This window comes from Genypterus blacodes, unplaced genomic scaffold, assembly GCF_046128005.1.
Source record: "Genypterus blacodes isolate CSIRO-AG114 ecotype Tasmania unplaced genomic scaffold, CSIRO-AGI_Gbla_v1 ptg000039l_1, whole genome shotgun sequence".
In the NCBI taxonomy this organism is placed as follows: Eukaryota; Metazoa; Chordata; class Actinopteri; order Ophidiiformes; family Ophidiidae; genus Genypterus; species Genypterus blacodes.
This window is the reverse complement of record NW_027466852.1, coordinates 7,637,537-7,655,460: the sequence shown is the minus strand read 5'-3', so window position 1 is coordinate 7,655,460 and position 17,924 is coordinate 7,637,537. Positions and strand designations below refer to the sequence as shown.

Below are 17,924 nucleotides of genomic sequence, written 5' to 3'. Positions count from 1 at the left end.
GAGTGAAACATGAGGGAGGAGGACCAGGTGAGGCCTGCTGCTCAGAGGGCAAAAATGCTTACTGCACCGGGTATTCCCAGGCGGTCTCCCATCCAAGTACTAACCTGGCCCGACGCTGCTTTGCTTCCGAGATCAGAGGAGATCGGGCGTGTTCAGAGTGGTATGGCCGTAAACGATGAAAACAGCCACTCAGAGGCTCTTTATAGGTAAGACAGACCCAGTTCAAGTCACTGTGTACACATTACTACACTCAAGTTCATGTATATCACAATTGACATGATGCCTTCATCATAAACACACATTTCAGATAAGATAAGATACAACTTTATTCTCCCGAGGGAAATTGCGTGTTGACAGAGGGAGTGAAACATGAGGGAGGAGGACCAGGTGAGGCCTGCTGCTCAGATGGCCAAAATGCTTATGGCACCCGGTATTCCCAGGCGGTCTCCCATCCAAGTACTAACCTGGCCCGACGCTGCTTAGCTTCCGAGATCAGACGAGATCGGGCGTGTTCAGAGTGGTATGGACGTAAACGAGGAGAGAAGCCACACAGAGGCTCTTTATAGGTGAGACAGACCCAGTTCAAGTCACCGTGTACACATGACTACACTCAAGTTCATGTATATCACAATTTACATGATGCCTTCATCAGAAACACACATTTCTGGATAATGAAGTCTTACCTAATGAAACTGATAATCATCACATAGAACATACAGAGGGACCACTTACATTTCTGACGCTCACTTTTATCCTCATCATCATCATTGTCACACAGTGGCTTATGTTCTTCACTTCTCATGTGCATTCAATCTTCTCATATTATGACCACGTGCAATACTCATTTTCTGAATGTATGCTTTCATATAAGATAAGATAAGATACAACTTTATTTTCCTGAGGGGCATTGGGTGTTGACAGAGGGAGTGAAACATGAGGGAGGAGGACCAGGTGAGGCCTGCTGCTCAGAGGGCCAAAATACTTACTGCACCGGGTATTCCCAGGCAATCTCCCATCCAAGTACTAACCTGGCCCGACGCTGATTAGCTTCCGAGATCAGACGAGATCGGGCGTGTTCAGAGTGGTATGGCCTTAAACGAGGAAAGCAGCCACTCAGAGGCTCTTTATAGGTGAGACAGACCCAGTTCAAGTCACCATGTACACATGACTACACTCAAGTTCATGTATATCACAATTTACATGATGCCTTCATCAGAAGAACACTAACATTTCAGATAAGATAAGATACAACTTTGTTCTCTCGAGGGAAATTGCGTGTTCACAGAGGGAGTGAAACATGAGGGAGGAGGACCAGGTGAGGCCTGCTGCTCAGAGGGCCAAAATGCTTACTGCACCGGGTATTCCCAGGCGGTCTCCCATCCAAGTACTAACCTGGCCCGACGCTGCTTAGCTTCCGAGATCAGACGAGATCGGGCGTGTTCAGAGTGGTATGGCCGTAAACGAGGAGAGCAGCCACACAGAGGCTCTTTTTAGGTGAGACAGACCCAGTTCAAGTCACTGTGTACACATGACTACACTCAAGTTCATGTATATCACAATTTACATGATGCCTTCATCAGAAACACACATTTCTGGATAATGAAGTCTTACCTAATGAAACTGACAATCATCACATAGAACATACAGAGGGACTACTTACATCTCTGACGCTCACTTTCATCCTCATCATCATCATTGTCACACAGTGGCTCATGTACTTCACTCCTCATGGGCATTCAATCATCTCATATTATGCCCATGTGCAATACTCATTTTCTGAATGTATGCTTTCATATAAGATAAGATAAGATACAACTTTATTTTCCTGAGGAACATTTGGTGTTAACAGAGGGAGTGAAACATGAGAGAGGAGGACCAGGTGATGCCTGCTGCTCAGAGGGCCAAAATGCTTACGGCACCGGGTATTCCCAGGCGGTCTCCCATCGAAGTACTAACCTGGCCTGATGCTGCTAAGCTTCCGAGATCAGACGAGATCAGGCGTGTTCAGAGTGTTTTGGCCGTAAACGAGGAGAGGAGCCACACAGAGGCTCTTTATAGGTGAGACAGACCCAGTTCAAGTCACCGTGTACGCATGACTACACTCAAGTTCATGTATATCACAATTTACATGATGCCTTTATCAGAAACACCAGTTCTGGATAATGAAGTCTTACCTAATGAAACTGATAATCATCACATAGAACATACAGAGGGACCACTTACATCTCTGACGCTCACTTTCATCCTCATCATCATCATTGTCACACAGTGGCTTGTGTACTTCACTCCTCATGTGCATTCAATCATCTCATATTATGCCCATGTGCAATACTCATTTTCTGAATGTATGATTTCATATAAGATAACATAAGATACAACTTTGTTCTCCCGAGGGAAATTGCGTGTTCACAGAGGGAGTGAAACATTAGGGAGGAGGACCAGGTGAGGCCTGCTGCTCAGAGGGCCAAAATACTTACTGCACCGGGTATTCCCAGGCGGTCTCCCATCCAAGTACTAACCTGGCTCGACGCTGCTTAGCTTCCGAGATCAGACTAGAGCGGGCGTGTTCAGAGTGGTATGGCCGTAAACGAGGAGAGCAGCCACACAGAGGCTCTTTATAGGTGAGACAGACCCAGTTCAAGTCACCGTGTACACATGACTACACTCAAGTTAATGTATATCACAATTTACATGATGCCTTCATCAGAAGAACACTAACATTTCAGATAAGATAAAATACAACTATATTCTCCCGAGGGAAATTGCGTGTTGACAGAGGGAGTGAAACATGAGGGAGGAGGACCAGGTGAGGCCTGCTGCTCAGAGGGCCAAAATGCTTACTGCACCGGGTATTCCCAGGCGGTCTCCCATCCAAGTACTAACCTGGCCCGACGCTGCTTAGCTTCCGAGATCAGACGAGATCGGGCGTGTTCAGAGTGGTATGACCGTAAACGAGGAGAGCAGCCACACAGAGGCTCTTTTTAGGTGAGACAGACCCAGTTCAAGTCACTGTGTACACATGACTACACTCAAGTTCATGTATATCACAATTTACATGATGCCTTCATCAGAAACACACATTTCTGGATAATGAAGTCTTACCTAATGAAACTGATAATCATCACATAGAACATACAGAGGGACTACTTACATCTCTGACGCTCACTTTCATCCTCATCATCATCATTGTCACACAGTGGCTCGTGTGCTTCACTCCTCATGGGCATTCAATCATCTCATATTATGCCCATGTGCAATACTCATTTTCTGAATGTATGCTTTCATATAAGATAAGATAAGATACAACTTTATTTTCCTGAGGAACATTTGGTGTTAACAGAGGGAGTGAAACATGAGAGAGGAGGACCAGGTGAGGCCTGCTGCTCAGAGGGCCAAAATGCTTACGGCACCGGGTATTCCCAGGCGGTCTCCCATCGAAGTACTAACCTGGCCTGATGCTGCTAAGCTTCCGAGATCAGACGAGATCAGGCGTGTTCAGAGTGGTATGGCCGTAAACGAGGAGAGGAGCCACACAGAGGCTCTTTATAGGTGAGACAGACCCAGTTCAAGTCACCGTGTACGCATGACTACACTCAAGTTCATGTATATCACAATTTACATGATGCCTTCATCAGAAGAACACTTACATTTCAGATAAGATAAGATACAACTTTATTCTCCCGAGGGAAATTGCGTGTGCACAGAGGGAGTGAAACATGAGGGAGGAGGACCAGGTGAGGCCTGCTGCTCAGAGGGCCAAAATGCTTACTGCACCGGGTATTCCCAGGCGGTCTCCCATCCAAGTACTAACCTGGCCCGACGCTGCTTAGCTTCCGAGATCAGACGAGATCGGGCGTGTTCAGAGTGGTATGGCCTTAAACGAGGAAAGCAGCCACTCAGAGGCTCTTTATAGGTGAGACAGACCCAGTTCAAGTCACCATGTACACATGACTACACTCAAGTTCATGTATATCACAATTAACATGATGCCTTCATCAGAAACACACATTTCTGGATAATGAAGTCTTACCTAATGAAACTGATAATCATCACATAGAACATACAGAGGGAACACTTACATTTCTGGCGCTCACTTTCATCCTCATCATCATCATCATCATCATCATCATCATCGTCACACAGTGGCTCGTGTACTTCACTCCTCATGTGCATTCAATCATCTCATATTATGCCCATGTGCAATACTCATTTTCTGAATGTATGCTTTCATATAAGATAAGATAAGATAATACTTTATTTTCCTGAGGGGCATTGGGTGTTGACAGAGGGAGTGAAACATGAGGGAGGAGGACCAGGTGAGGCCTGCTGCTCAGAGGGCCAAAATGCTTACGGCACCGGGTATTCCCAGGCGGTCTCCCATCCAAGTACTAACCTGGCCCGACGCTGCTTAGCTTCCGAGATCAGACGAGATCAGGCGTGTTCAGAGTGGTATGGCCGTAAACGAGGAGAGCAGCCACACAGAGGCTCTTTATAGGTGAGACAGACCCAGTTCAAGTCACCGTGTACGCATGACTACACTCAAGTTCATGTATATCAAAATTTACATGATGCCTTCATCAGAAGAACACTAACATTTCAGATAAGATAAGATACAACTTTGTTCTCCCGAGGGGAATTGCGTGTTCACAGAGGGAGTGAAACATGAGGGAGGAGGACCAGGTGAGGCCTGCTGCTCAGAGGGCCAAAATGCTTACGGCACCGGGTATTCCCAGGCGGTCTCCCATCCAAGTACTAACCTGGCCCGACGCTGATTAGCTTCCGAGATCAGACGAGATCGGGCGTGTTCAGAGTGGTATGGCCGTAAACAAGGAGAGCAGCCACACAGAGGCTCTTTATAGGTGAGACAGACCCAGTTCAAGTCACCGTGTACACATGACTACACTCAAGTTCATGTATATCACAATTTACATGATGCCTTCATCAGAAGAACACCAACATTTCAGATAAGATAAGATACAACTTTATTCTCCCAAGGGAAATTGCGTGTTGACAGAGGGAGTGAAACATGAGGGAGGAGGACCAGGTGAGGCCTATTGCTCAGAGGGCCAAAATGCTTACGGCAGCGGGTATTCCCATGCGGTCTCCCATCCAAGTACTAACCTGGCCGGACGCTGATTAGCTTCCGAGATCAGACGAGATCGGGCATGTTCAGAGTGGTATGGCCGTAAACGAGGAGAGCAGCCACACAGAGGCTCTTTATAGGTGAGACAGACCCAGTTCAAGTCACCGTGTACACATGACTACACTCAAGTTCATGTATATCACAATTTACATGATGCCTTTATCAGAAACACACATTTCTGGATAATGAAGTCTTACCTATTGAAACTGATAATCATCACATAGAACATACAGAGGGACCACTTACATCTCTGACGCTATCTTTCATCCTCATCATCATCATTGTCACACAGTGGCTCGTGTACTTCACTCCTCATGTGCATTCAATCATCTCATATTATGCCCATGTGCAATACTCATTTTCTGAATGTATGCTTTCATATAAGATAAGATAAGATACAACTTTATTCTTCTGAGGGACATTGGGTGTGCACAGAGGGAGTGAAACATGAGGGAGGAGGACCAGGTGAGGCCTGCTGCTCAGAGGGCCAAAATTCTTACGGCACCGGGTATTCCCAGGCGGTCTCCCATCCAAGTACTAACCTGGCCCGACGCTGCTTAGCTTCCGAGATCAGGCTTGTTCAGAGTGGTATAGCCGTAAATGAGGGGAGCAGCCACACAGAGGCTCTTAATAGGTGAGACAGACCCAGTTCAAGTCACCGTGTACACATGACTACACTCAAGTTCATGTATATCACAATTTACATGTTGCCTTCATCAGAAGAACACTAACATTTCAGATAAGATAAGATACAACTTTATTCTCCCGAGGGAAATTGCGTGTTCACAGAGGGAGTGAAACATGAGGGAGGAGGACCAGGTGAGGCCTGCTGCTCAGAGGGCCAAAGTGCTTACTGCACCGGGTATTCCCAGGCGGTCTCCCATCCAAGTACTAACCTGGCCCGACGCTGCTTAGCTTCCGAGATCAGACGAGATCGGGCGTGTTCAGAGTGGTATGGCCGTAAACGAGGAGAGCAGCCACACAGAGGCTCTTTATAGGTGAGACAGACCCAGTTCAAGTCACCGTGTACACATGACTACACTCAAGTTCATGTATATCACAATTTACATGATGCCTTTATCAGAAACACACATTTCTGGATAATGAAGTCTTACCTAATGAAACTGATAATCATCACATAGAACATACAGAGGGACCACTTACATCTCTGACGCTCACTTTCATCCTCATCATCATCATTGTCATTCAGTGGCTCGTGTACTTCACTCCTCATGTGCATTCAATCATCTCATATTATGCCCATGTGCAATACTCATTTTCTGAATGTATGATTTCATATAAGATAAGATAAGACACAACTTTATTCTCCCGAGGGACATTGGGTGTTGACAGAGGGAGTGAAACATGAGGGAGGAGGACCAGGTGAGGCCTGCTGCTCAGAGGGCCAAAATGCTTACTGCACCGGGTATTCCCAGGCGGTCTCCCATCCAAGTACTAACCTGGCCCGACGCTGCTTAGCTTCCGAGATCAGACGAGATCGGGCGTGTTCAGAGTGGTATGGCCGTAAACGAGGAAAGCAGCCACTCAGAGGCTCTTTATAGGTGAGACGGACCCAGTTCAAGTCACCGTGTACACATGACTACACTCAAGTTCATGTATATCACAATTTACATGATGCCTTCATCAGAAGAACACTAACATTTCAGATAAGATAAGATACAACTTTGTTCTCCCGAGGGAAATTGCGTGTTCACAGAGGGAGTGAAACATGAGGGAGGAGGACCAGGTGAGGCCTGCTGCTCAGAGGGCCAAAATGCTTACTGCACCGGGTATTCCCAGGCGGTCTCCCATCCAAGTACTAACCTGGCCCGACGCTTCTTAGCTTCCGAGATCAGACGAGATCGGGCGTGTTCAGAGTGGTATGGCCGTAAACGAGGACAGCATCCACACAGAGGCTCTTTATAGGTGAGACAGACCCAGTTCAAGTCACCGTGTACGCATGACTACACCCAAGTTCATGTATATCACAATTTACATGATGCCTTCACCAGAAGAACACTAACATTTCAGATAAGATAAGATACAACTTTGTTCTCCTGAGGGAAATTGCGTGTTCAAAGAGGGAGTGAAAGATGAGGGAGGAGGACCAGGTGAGGCCTGCTGCTCAGACGGCCAAAATGCTTACGGCACCGGGTATTCCCAGGCGGTCTCCCATCCAAGTACTAACCTGGCCCGACGCTGCTTAGCTTCCGAGATCAGACGAGATCGGGCGTGTTCAGAGTGGTCTGGCCGTAAACGAGGAGAGGAGCCACACAGAGGCTCTTTATAGGTGAGACAGACCCAGTTCAAGTCACCGTGTACGCATGACTACAATCAAGTTCATGTATATCACAATTTACATGATGCCTTCATCAGAAGAACACCAACATTTCAGATAAGATAAGATACAACTTTATTCTCCCGAGGGAAATTGCGTGTTGACAGAGGGAGTGAAACATGAGGGAGGAGGACCAGGTGAGGCCTGCTGCTCAGAGGGCCAAAATGCTTACGGCAGCGGGTATTCCCATGCGGTCTCCCATCCAAGTACTAACCTGGCCGGACGCTGATTAGCTTCCGAGATCAGACGAGATCGGGCATGTTCAGAGTGGTATGGACGTAAACGAGGAGAGCAGCCACACAGAGGCTCTTTATAGGTGAGACAGACCCAGTTCAAGTCACCGTGTACACATGACTACACTCAAGTTCATGTATATCACAATTTACATGATGCCTTTATCAGAAACACACATTTCTGGATAATGAAGTCTTACCTATTGAAACTGATAATCATCACATAGAACATACAGAGGGACCACTTACATCTCTGACGCTATCTTTCATCCTCATCATCATCATTGTCACACAGTGGCTCGTGTACTTCACTCCTCATGTGCATTCAATCATCTCATATTATGCCCATGTGCAATACTCATTTTCTGAATGTATGCTTTCATATAAGATAAGATAAGATACAACTTTATTCTTCTGAGGGACATTGGGTGTTGACAGAGGGAGTGAAACATGAGGGAGGAGGACCAGGTGAGGCCTGCTGCTCAGAGGGCCAAAATTCTTACGGCACCGGGTATTCCCAGGCGGTCTCCCATCCAAGTACTAACCTGGCCCGACGCTGCTTAGCTTCCGAGATCAGGCGTGTTCAGAGTGGTATAGCCGTAAATGAGGGGAGCAGCCACACAGAGGCTCTTAATAGGTGAGACAGACCCAGTTCAAGTCACCGTGTACACATGACTACACTCAAGTTCATGTATATCACAATTTACATGTTGCCTTCATCAGAAGAACACTAACATTTCAGATAAGATAAGATACAACTTTATTCTCCCGAGGGAAATTGCGTGTTCACAGAGGGAGTGAAACATGAGGGAGGAGGACCAGGTGAGGCCTGCTGCTCAGAGGGCCAAAGTGCTTACTGCACCGGGTATTCCCAGGCGGTCTCCCATCCAAGTACTAACCTGGCCCGACGCTGCTTAGCTTCCGAGATCAGACGAGATCGGGCGTGTTCAGAGTGGTATGGCCGTAAACGAGGAGAGCAGCCACACAGAGGCTCTTTATAGGTGAGACAGACCCAGTTCAAGTCACCGTGTACACATGACTACACTCAAGTTCATGTATATCACAATTTACATGATGCCTTTATCAGAAACACACATTTCTGGATAATGAAGTCTTACCTAATGAAACTGATAATCATCACATAGAACATACAGAGGGACCACTTACATCTCTGACGCTCACTTTCATCCTCATCATCATCATTGTCATTCAGTGGCTCGTGTACTTCACTCCTCATGTGCATTCAATCATCTCATATTATGCCCATGTGCAATACTCATTTTCTGAATGTATGATTTCATATAAGATAAGATAAGACACAACTTTATTCTCCCGAGGGACATTGGGTGTTGACAGAGGGAGTGAAACATGAGGGAGGAGGACCAGGTGAGGCCTGCTGCTCAGAGGGCCAAAATGCTTACTGCACCGGGTATTCCCAGGCGGTCTCCCATCCAAGTACTAACCTGGCCCGACGCTGCTTAGCTTCCGAGATCAGACGAGATCGGGCGTGTTCAGAGTGGTATGGCCGTAAACGAGGAAAGCAGCCACTCAGAGGCTCTTTATAGGTGAGACGGACCCAGTTCAAGTCACCGTGTACACATGACTACACTCAAGTTCATGTATATCACAATTGACATGATGCCGTCATCATAAACACACATTTCAGATAAGATAAGATACAACTTTATTCTCCGGAGGGAAATTGCGTGTTGACAGAGGGAGTGAAACATGAGGGAGGAGGACCAGGTGAGGCCTGCTGCTCAGAGGGCCAAAATGCTTACGGCACTGGGTATTCCCAGGCGGTCTCCCATCCAAGTACTAACCTGGCCCGACGCTGATTAGCTTCCGAGATCAGACGAGATCGGGCGTGTTCAGAGTGGTATGGACGTAAACGAGGAGAGAAGCCACACAGAGGCTCTTTATAGGTGAGACAGACCCAGTTCAAGTCACCGTGTACACATGACTACACTCAAGTTCATGTATATCACAATTTACATGATGCCTTCATCAGAAACACACATTTCTGGATAATGAAGTCTTACCTAATGAAACTGATAATCATCACATAGAACATACAGAGGGACCATTTACATCTCTGGCGCTCACTTTTATCCTCATCATCATCATCATCATCATCATCATCGTCACACAGTGGCTCGTGTACTTCACTCCTCATGTGCATTCAATCATCTCATATTATGCCCATGTGCAATACTCATTTTCTGAATGTATGCTTTCATATAAGATAAGATAAGATACAACTTTATTCTCCTGAGGGACATTGGGTGTTGACAGAGGGAGTGAAACATGAGGGAGGAGGACCAGGTGAGGCCTGCTGCTCAGAGGGCCAAAATGCTTACGGCACCGGGTATTCCCAGGCGGTCTCCCATCCAAGTACTAACCTGGCCCGACGCTGCTTAGCTTCCGAGATCAGACGAGATCAGGCGTGTTCAGAGTGGTATGGCCGTAAACGAGGAGAGCAGCCACACAGAGGCTCTTTATAGGTGAGACAGACCCAGTTCAAGTCACCGTGTACGCATGACTACACTCAAGTTCATGTATATCACAATTTACATGATGCCTTCATCAGAAGAACACTAACATTTCAGATAAGATAAGATACAACTTTGTTCTCCCGAGGGAAATTGCGTGTTGACAGAGGGAGTGAAACATGAGGGAGGAGGACCAGGTGAGGCCTGCTGCTCAGAGGGCCAAAATGCTTACGGTAACGGGTATTCCCAGGCGGTCTCCCATCCAAGTACTAACCTGGCCCGACGCTGATTAGCTTCCGAGATCAGACGAGATCGGGCGTGTTCAGAGTGGTATGGCCGTAAACGAGGAGAGCAGCCACACAGAGGCTCTTTATAGGTGAGACAGACCCAGTTCAAGTCACCGTGTACGCATGACTACACTCAAGTTCATGTATATCACAATTTACATGATGCCTTCATCAGAAACACACATTTCTGGATAATGAAGTCTTACTTAATGAAACTGATAATCATCACATAGAACATACAGAGGGACCACTTACATCTCTGGCGCTCACTTTTATCCTCATCATCATCATCATCATCATCATCGTCACACAGTGGCTCGTGTACTTCACTCCTCATGTGCATTCAATCATCTCATATTATGTCCATGTGCAATACTCATTTTCTGAATGTATGCTTTCATATAACATAAGATAAGATACAACTTTATTCTCCCGAGGGACATTGGGTGTTGACAGAGGGAGTTAAACATGAGGGAGGAGGACCAGGTGAGGCCTGCTGCTCATAGGGCCAAAATGCTTACGGCACCGGGTATTCCCAGGCGGTCTCCCATCCAAGTACTAACCTGGCCCGACGCTGCTTAGCTTCCGAGATCAGACGAGATCAGGCGTGTTCAGAGTGGTATGGCCGTAAACGAGGAGAGCAGCCACACAGAGGCTCTTTATAGGTGAGACAGACCCAGTTCAAGTCACCGTGTACGCATGACTACACTCAAGTTCATGTATATCACAATTTACATGATGCCTTCATCAGAAGAACACTAACATTTCAGATAAGATAAGATAATACTTTATTCTCCCGAGGGAAATTGCGTGTTGACAGAGGGAGTGAAACATGAGGGAGGAGGACCAGGTGAGGCCTGCTGCTCAGAGGGCCAAAATGCTTACGGCACCGGGTATTCCCAGGCGGTCTCCCATCCAAGTACTAACCTGGCCCAACGCTGCTTAGCTTCCGAGATCAGACGAGATCGGGCGTGTTCAGAGTGGTATGGCCTTAAACGAGGAGAGCAGCCACACAGAGGCTCTTTATAGGTGAGACAGACCCAGTTCAAGTCACCGTGTACACATGACTACACTCAAGTTCATGTATATCACAATTTACATGATGCCTTCACCAGAAACACACATTTCTGGATAATGAAGTCTTACCTAATGAAACTGATAATCATCACATAGAACATACAGAGGGACCACTTACATCTCTGACGCTCACTTTCATCATCATCATCATCATCGTCACACAGTGGCTCGTGTACTTCACTCCTCATGTGCATTCAATCATCTCATATTATGCCCATGTGCAATACTCATTTTCTGAATGTATGATTTCATATAAGATAACATAAGATACAACTTTGTTCTCCCGAGGGAAATTGCGTGTTCACAGAGGGAGTGAAACATGAGGGAGGAGGACCAGGTGAGGCCTGCTGCTCAGAGGGCCAAAATGCTTACTGCACCGGGTATTCCCAGGCAGTCTCCCATCCAAGTACTAACCTGGCCCGAAGCTGCTTAGCTTCCGAGATCAGACGAGATCGGGCATGTTCAGAGTGGTATGGCCGTAAACGAGGAGAGGAGCCACACAGAGGCTCTTTATAGGTGAGACAGACCCAGTTCAAGTCACCGTGTACGCATGACTACACTCAAGTTCATGTATATCACAATTGACATGATGCCTTCATCATAAACACACATTTCAGATAAGATAAGATACAACTTTATTCTCCCGAAGGAAATTGCGTGTTCACAGAGGGAGTGAAACATGAGGGAGGAGGACCAGGTGAGGCCTGCTGCTCAGAGGGCCAAAATGCTTACTGCACCGGGAATTCCCAGGCAGTCTCCCATCCAAGTACTAACCTGGCCCGAAGCTGCTTAGCTTCCGAGATCAGACGAGATCGGGCATGTTCAGAGTGGTATGGCCGTAAACGAAGAGAGGAGCCACACAGAGGCTCTTTATAGGTGAGACAGACCCAGTTCAAGTCACCGTGTACGCATGACTACACTCAAGTTCATGTATATCACAATTTACATGATGCCTTCATCAGAAGAACACTAACATTTCAGATAAGATAAGATACAACTTTATTCTCCTGAGGGAAATTGCGTGTTGACAGAGGGAGTGAAACATGAGGGAGGAGGACCAGGTGAGGCCTGCTGCTCAGAGGGCCAAAATGCTTACGGCACCGGGTATTCCCAGGCGGTCTCCCATCCAAGTACTAACCTGGCCCGACGCTGATTAGCTTCCGAGATCAGACGAGATCGGGCATGTTCAGAGTGGTATGGCCGTAAACGAGGAGAGCAGCCACACAGAGGCTCTTTATAGGTGAGACAGACCCAGTTCAAGTCACCGTGTACACATGACTACACTCAAGTTCATGTATATCACAATTTACATGATGCCTTCATCAGAAACACACATTTCTGGATAATGAAGTCTTACCTAATGAAACTGATAATCATCACATAGAACTTACAGAGGGACCACTTACATCTCTGGCGCTCACTTTTATCCTCATCATCATCATCATCATCATCATCATCGTCACACAGTGGCTCGTGTATTTCACTCCTCATGTGCATTCAATCATCTCATATTATGCCCATGTGCAATACTCATTTTCTGAATGTATGCTATCATATAAGATAAGATACAACTTTATTCTCCTGAGGGACATTGGGTGTTGACAGAGGGAGTGAAACATGAGGGAGGAGGACCAGGTGAGGCCTTCTGCTCAGAGGGCCAAAATGCTTACGGCACCGGGTATTCCCAGGCGGTCTCCCATCCAAGTACTAACCTGGCCCGATGCTGATTAGCTTCCGAGATCAGACGAGATCGGGCGTGTTTTTTTTTTTTCTCTTTTATTATCAAAAAATAAATATTTTTACAAATACATTTTACACAAGTAAATACAAGTCATTTCAAATCAAATCAAATTATTTCCAACAATCCATAACACCATTCATCACATCTTTTTTTTTTTTTTTTTTCTTCCTTCACCCATCACCCCTCACCCTTGACCTATTGACATTTGCACCCCACCCTGATTTCCACACACAAATAGACAGTTATCTTCCAGCACCTTTTGTTTGAAATTCTTGTCCCCACCATCCCACAGCAGACTCACATTCATTTTCATAAAGTTACAGAAAAATCTCCAGATGTTCACTTTTTTGTCCTCGAAATGTGAATAGTTTCTCCGAAGTCTGATGACATGTTTGGCATAACTCAGAATGTAATTGATAAGCCATTTGTTCACCCCTGCTTTCCTTTCCTTATACCCAAATAGAAAAAACCTCTCCCATTTTTCCTTTTCCGTGATTGTGACTCTACATTTTTGGAAGCATTGGTCCAGTTTCTCAAAAAACACTTTTAACTCCTTACATTCAAAAATAAAGTGCCTAAATGTCTCCACTTCCACCTCACATATATCACAAACCTTGCTGTTGAGTCTATTTATCTGGTTTAGCACCAAATTGACAAATATTCTATTGTGTCTGAGCCTGAAATTTGTATCAAAGCACTCTGATGAAATGAACTTCACATTTAGATCTGACCAAATGTGCTCCCTCTGAAGCCCATGGAACTGCCTTAGCCATACTTCCTCAGCTGCCGCTTTCTTCTTTTCCTTTCCCAAAAACACTCTATATAGTATCTTGGAGTTAACTGATCGTATGTCATGCTCTTTCCCTCCTTGGATGAGGGAGAAACTGACCAACTCCAGAGCCTTCTCTGCCCTCCTCCCCTTCACCAGCGCCACCCAGCTCCGAGGTAACCCCTCTAAAATTCTCTGGCATAGTCTTTTGATTTCTATTGGTCTCACTTTCCCTAATCTTCCCCTGACCTCCTGGATTACTTCCTCCTGCAGAAATCCACCACCTCTTTGGATAAAGTGCTTCACCTGATTTAAACCTAGTTCCTCCAAGTACCTCCCTGAAAATACCTTCCCCTGGCACCTTATTGCCGGATTTCTGAAAACTGGTTGGTGTAACACCTGCTCCGCAGTCTCACATCTAAACTTTAAATCCCCCAGTAAAATATTCCACGCTTCAAGTATTTCCCCTGTAAATGCATTAACCTGTGCTCTTTCCCTTTGCTCCGTTTCCCTACATAGATTAAACACTCCTCTATTATCCCACCCCTGTAGGCAAGAGTCGAGGCACTTCTGCCACGCGTAAATCTTTGCGTTTCCCATAAATTTCCCTAACAGTCGAATCCGTGCACTAAGCTTTTTACTTTTCAGGTCCACCAATTTCAAACCGCCCTCCTTCTGCCCATTGATGAGCACCTTCCTGGCTATCAAATGCTGTTTTTTATTCCAGATGAAAGCACTCATCATGTCATTCAGCTTTCCTATTACCCTGTCCGGCATTTCACAGACTCTTAGCGCATACTGACACTTGGACAGGAGGAGGGCGTTAGTTACTATCACTTTACCCCTTAGATTCAATTTCCTCCCGGACCAGAAATCCAATCGCATTTTGATTTTTCCCTCTATTTCACCCCACGTTTGTTTTGTTGCTGCATCTCGATTCTTACCTACGTATACCCCCAAAACCTTCACCATTTCATTTCTCTTTACAAAATTCCATTTATTTACACAATCGAAACCATCACCAAAGCCCATTAGCTCGGTTTTTTCCGCATTGATTTTGGCCCCAGATGCCCTCTCATAGCACTCTACATGCTGCAGCACCCTGTCTACACTCCTCTCATCCCTAACCGTAATACTTATGTCATCTGCGTACTGGTAGATTTTTGTGTCCGTTTTATCTTCCATTTCAATCCCCAAAATCCCTGGGTCCCTCCTAATGAGGGCAGACAAGGGTTCTGCCGCTATGGAGTATAACATAGCTGAAAGCGGGCATCCTTGCCTGATTGACCTCTCCAGAGCGAAGCTCTCAGTTAACCTCCCGTTTATTTTCACCCTACTGATGGCATTCCTATATATTAACCTAATCCATTTAGTGAAACCTTCCCCGAAACCCATCTTTCCCAGTGTTTTAAACAAAAAATCATGATCCACCCTATCAAACGCCTTCTCTAAATCAACCCCTATGTACAGCCCTCCCTTCTGATTCATTTTGTCAAAGATGTCCTGGATCGATAAGATGATGTCACTAATGTCTCTCCCTACCACACCATAACACTGACAGGGATTCACCACTGTGCCTATCACCTCCTTCAATCTGTTTGCCAGGATTTTAGCCAGTATTTTATAATCTGTATTTAGCAGACTAATTGGCCTATAATTCCCCAAATCACCTTTGTCACCCTTATTCTTATACACCACTCGGATTAGCCCCGTGAAGAAGTCCCCAGATGCTTTCCCCTCCCGCTCCATGCATTGAAAGATTCTCAGGAGAATTGGCTTTATCACCTGTTTAAAGGTGATGTAAAATTCCCCCGATAACCCATCCAGCCCTGGACTTTTGTTCTTATTCAAACCATTTATTGCTCTTTCCAATTCTTCCTCTGTTATGTTTTTATCACAGTCTGCTCTGTCCTCTTCCCCTAATTTTTTTTCTATCCCTTCAAAAACACTGTGGTCTGTAGAGTTTACCTCCATCTTTGAAAAAAGTTTTTTAAAATGTTTATGAGCCACCTCCAGCATTTCCCCTGTCTTCTCCATTGTCTTACCCTCTTCATTTTTCAGGTTTTGCAGATGAGCTTTCTTTTGCTGTCTTTTTTCAAGCCCTAAAAAGAAACTTGTATTCTTTTCCCCTTCTAAAATATCCTTCATCCTTGATCTGATAGCTGCCCCTCTGCTCCGTTTCTTCTCAAGCTCATCTAATTGTTTTCTCAGCATGAGATATTTTAGATTGTTGAAGTTTTCCTCTGCAATCGACCTTTCCAGCTCTTTATTAATCTGGTCTCTTAAACTATACTCAGTCCTTCTTTCCTTCTCCATTTTATTTTTACAATAGTTTATTGTCACTTTTTTGATGTGCAATTTCACCTCCTCCCACCACTCCCCCATATTTATACAACCCTCACGCTGCAGTTCTCTTTTTCTTTCTTTCAGTAGATTTTCAACTTTCTCCCTATATTTTCCATCCAGCAAAACACTGTTATTTAAACACCATAACCCTCCACCTTTGTGCTCTTTCTCCCCCAGCTCCACCCATAACCTTGCATGATCGCTAAACCCTGTGAACTCATACCAGCATTTTGAAATCTTTTTTTCCAGCCCAGATGCTAATAGACATAAGTCAATCCTGGACTGTTTAAGTTTCCCCAGAACCGTCTGTCGTCTGGAAAAGCCCCTTTCTCCCATATTGCGCACCCTCCACAGATCTACCAGGTTGAAATAGTCAAAAAGCTCATTTAGCGATTTCCTACTTATATCACTTTTGTATGTATTGTTGCTTGATATATCCAACCTCGTAAGTGCACAGTTAAAATCCCCCACTACACAAATGTTCCCTCCCAAATGCGGTTTTAGTTGATCAAAGAAAATTCCACGCTTGTTGTCCTCATTCGGTGCATAAATATTCAAAAGTTTGTAAAGCACATTCCTGTAAATAAATTCAATACCGATCACCCTTCCCTCATCATCCTTCACTATTTCCTTAACATTTTGGATCTTATCTCCTTTCGCAAAAATAGCGACTCCGGCTCGTCCATTTACACCGTTGTTTGCCCACACTTTTCCAGCCCATGTATCCCTCAGATAGCTTCTCCACTCCCTTGTCCACCTAGTCTCTTGTACACAGAGGATGTCAAAAGTATCCACCCTTAAAACATCTCTCATCTTGTTAATACATCTTAAGCCGTTTGTGTTTTGCGATAGTATTTTTAACATTGTAAATACATAGAGATAAATCAGGCCCATCATCTTTATGCTACAGTTCACGTCTTACTTTTTCCTCTTTTTGATCCCCTTGTCTTCAGCATCCATTGCAGTCTTCTCTTCCCCAGCTCCTGGCTGTTTCCGAGGTCCATATCAGACTCCGAGTTCCCCGACTCTTGAGACCCCGTCAAGCATATCTCTGAGTCTGATTCTGGGGGCCGCTGAAGTTGAACAATTTTCACCTTCCTCTCCTTTCTCTCCGATGTATCCACACTCTGCCCCTCTGCTGCGTCTCCATGTCCCGGCACCTCAGCTGTCGATCCTCTCACCTCCATTCCTTGCTCTCCGTCCGACTCCAGTATGTCTCTTCCTTTCTCCGCTTCCCCCTCCGCACGATCCTTCTCGGTCTCCTCCCTCTCAGAGATATTCTCTCTCGATTCTTCCTGCTCCTCACGTTGCTTTCCTCCCGTCCCTGGAGCATGATCAACGTCCTCACAAACACATCTGCTGCTCTCCTTTTTGCAGCTCTGGCATTTGTTCCCTCTGCCCATGCACTCCCTTGCATAGTGCCCCTGCTCTCCACATTTTCTACAAAGGAAATCTGGACAGTCCCTCAGGATATGACCAGTCTGTATGCACTGTCTGC

General features: G+C 45.7%; 19 non-coding genes and 10 pseudogenes across 19 annotated transcripts; all 29 read right to left on the bottom strand.

Annotated features, from left to right (window-relative positions):
- Positions 1 to 55: 55 nt before the first annotated feature.
- LOC142997684 (5S ribosomal RNA) lies at positions 56 to 174 on the bottom strand. The gene has a single exon (XR_012962398.1). It is a non-coding gene; the product is annotated as a 5S ribosomal RNA (ribosomal RNA).
- Positions 175 to 415: 241 nt separating this feature from the next.
- LOC142997550 (5S ribosomal RNA) lies at positions 416 to 534 on the bottom strand. The gene has a single exon (XR_012962271.1). It is a non-coding gene; the product is annotated as a 5S ribosomal RNA (ribosomal RNA).
- A 445-nt stretch (positions 535 to 979) lies between these two features.
- On the bottom strand, positions 980 to 1,098 carry LOC142998290 (5S ribosomal RNA; annotated as a pseudogene).
- A 245-nt stretch (positions 1,099 to 1,343) lies between these two features.
- On the bottom strand, positions 1,344 to 1,462 carry LOC142997182 (5S ribosomal RNA). The gene has a single exon (XR_012961917.1). It is a non-coding gene; the product is annotated as a 5S ribosomal RNA (ribosomal RNA).
- A 445-nt stretch (positions 1,463 to 1,907) lies between these two features.
- On the bottom strand, positions 1,908 to 2,026 carry LOC142998356 (5S ribosomal RNA; annotated as a pseudogene).
- Positions 2,027 to 2,470: 444 nt separating this feature from the next.
- Positions 2,471 to 2,589, bottom strand: LOC142998310 (5S ribosomal RNA; annotated as a pseudogene).
- A 245-nt stretch (positions 2,590 to 2,834) lies between these two features.
- Positions 2,835 to 2,953, bottom strand: LOC142997314 (5S ribosomal RNA). The gene has a single exon (XR_012962045.1). It is a non-coding gene; the product is annotated as a 5S ribosomal RNA (ribosomal RNA).
- Positions 2,954 to 3,398: 445 nt separating this feature from the next.
- LOC142998157 (5S ribosomal RNA) lies at positions 3,399 to 3,517 on the bottom strand (annotated as a pseudogene).
- Positions 3,518 to 3,762: 245 nt separating this feature from the next.
- On the bottom strand, positions 3,763 to 3,881 carry LOC142997756 (5S ribosomal RNA). The gene has a single exon (XR_012962467.1). It is a non-coding gene; the product is annotated as a 5S ribosomal RNA (ribosomal RNA).
- A 463-nt stretch (positions 3,882 to 4,344) lies between these two features.
- Positions 4,345 to 4,463, bottom strand: LOC142998793 (5S ribosomal RNA). The gene has a single exon (XR_012963086.1). It is a non-coding gene; the product is annotated as a 5S ribosomal RNA (ribosomal RNA).
- Positions 4,464 to 4,708: 245 nt separating this feature from the next.
- LOC142998873 (5S ribosomal RNA) lies at positions 4,709 to 4,827 on the bottom strand. Its single transcript, XR_012963160.1, has one exon. It is a non-coding gene; the product is annotated as a 5S ribosomal RNA (ribosomal RNA).
- Positions 4,828 to 5,072: 245 nt separating this feature from the next.
- Positions 5,073 to 5,191, bottom strand: LOC142998233 (5S ribosomal RNA; annotated as a pseudogene).
- Positions 5,192 to 5,636: 445 nt separating this feature from the next.
- Positions 5,637 to 5,745, bottom strand: LOC142998371 (5S ribosomal RNA; annotated as a pseudogene).
- Positions 5,746 to 5,990: 245 nt separating this feature from the next.
- LOC142997181 (5S ribosomal RNA) lies at positions 5,991 to 6,109 on the bottom strand. Its single transcript, XR_012961916.1, has one exon. It is a non-coding gene; the product is annotated as a 5S ribosomal RNA (ribosomal RNA).
- Positions 6,110 to 6,554: 445 nt separating this feature from the next.
- Positions 6,555 to 6,673, bottom strand: LOC142997180 (5S ribosomal RNA). Its single transcript, XR_012961915.1, has one exon. It is a non-coding gene; the product is annotated as a 5S ribosomal RNA (ribosomal RNA).
- A 245-nt stretch (positions 6,674 to 6,918) lies between these two features.
- Positions 6,919 to 7,037, bottom strand: LOC142997644 (5S ribosomal RNA). Its single transcript, XR_012962360.1, has one exon. It is a non-coding gene; the product is annotated as a 5S ribosomal RNA (ribosomal RNA).
- A 245-nt stretch (positions 7,038 to 7,282) lies between these two features.
- LOC142998925 (5S ribosomal RNA) lies at positions 7,283 to 7,401 on the bottom strand. Its single transcript, XR_012963211.1, has one exon. It is a non-coding gene; the product is annotated as a 5S ribosomal RNA (ribosomal RNA).
- A 245-nt stretch (positions 7,402 to 7,646) lies between these two features.
- On the bottom strand, positions 7,647 to 7,765 carry LOC142998326 (5S ribosomal RNA; annotated as a pseudogene).
- Positions 7,766 to 8,210: 445 nt separating this feature from the next.
- LOC142998327 (5S ribosomal RNA) lies at positions 8,211 to 8,319 on the bottom strand (annotated as a pseudogene).
- Positions 8,320 to 8,564: 245 nt separating this feature from the next.
- On the bottom strand, positions 8,565 to 8,683 carry LOC142997179 (5S ribosomal RNA). The gene has a single exon (XR_012961914.1). It is a non-coding gene; the product is annotated as a 5S ribosomal RNA (ribosomal RNA).
- Positions 8,684 to 9,128: 445 nt separating this feature from the next.
- Positions 9,129 to 9,247, bottom strand: LOC142997178 (5S ribosomal RNA). The gene has a single exon (XR_012961913.1). It is a non-coding gene; the product is annotated as a 5S ribosomal RNA (ribosomal RNA).
- A 241-nt stretch (positions 9,248 to 9,488) lies between these two features.
- LOC142997884 (5S ribosomal RNA) lies at positions 9,489 to 9,607 on the bottom strand. Its single transcript, XR_012962590.1, has one exon. It is a non-coding gene; the product is annotated as a 5S ribosomal RNA (ribosomal RNA).
- A 460-nt stretch (positions 9,608 to 10,067) lies between these two features.
- On the bottom strand, positions 10,068 to 10,186 carry LOC142998792 (5S ribosomal RNA). Its single transcript, XR_012963085.1, has one exon. It is a non-coding gene; the product is annotated as a 5S ribosomal RNA (ribosomal RNA).
- Positions 10,187 to 10,431: 245 nt separating this feature from the next.
- LOC142997870 (5S ribosomal RNA) lies at positions 10,432 to 10,550 on the bottom strand. The gene has a single exon (XR_012962577.1). It is a non-coding gene; the product is annotated as a 5S ribosomal RNA (ribosomal RNA).
- A 457-nt stretch (positions 10,551 to 11,007) lies between these two features.
- LOC142998790 (5S ribosomal RNA) lies at positions 11,008 to 11,126 on the bottom strand. The gene has a single exon (XR_012963083.1). It is a non-coding gene; the product is annotated as a 5S ribosomal RNA (ribosomal RNA).
- Positions 11,127 to 11,371: 245 nt separating this feature from the next.
- Positions 11,372 to 11,490, bottom strand: LOC142997156 (5S ribosomal RNA). The gene has a single exon (XR_012961891.1). It is a non-coding gene; the product is annotated as a 5S ribosomal RNA (ribosomal RNA).
- A 445-nt stretch (positions 11,491 to 11,935) lies between these two features.
- LOC142998074 (5S ribosomal RNA) lies at positions 11,936 to 12,054 on the bottom strand (annotated as a pseudogene).
- A 241-nt stretch (positions 12,055 to 12,295) lies between these two features.
- LOC142998086 (5S ribosomal RNA) lies at positions 12,296 to 12,414 on the bottom strand (annotated as a pseudogene).
- Positions 12,415 to 12,659: 245 nt separating this feature from the next.
- LOC142997231 (5S ribosomal RNA) lies at positions 12,660 to 12,778 on the bottom strand. The gene has a single exon (XR_012961965.1). It is a non-coding gene; the product is annotated as a 5S ribosomal RNA (ribosomal RNA).
- Positions 12,779 to 17,924: the final 5,146 nt, after the last annotated feature.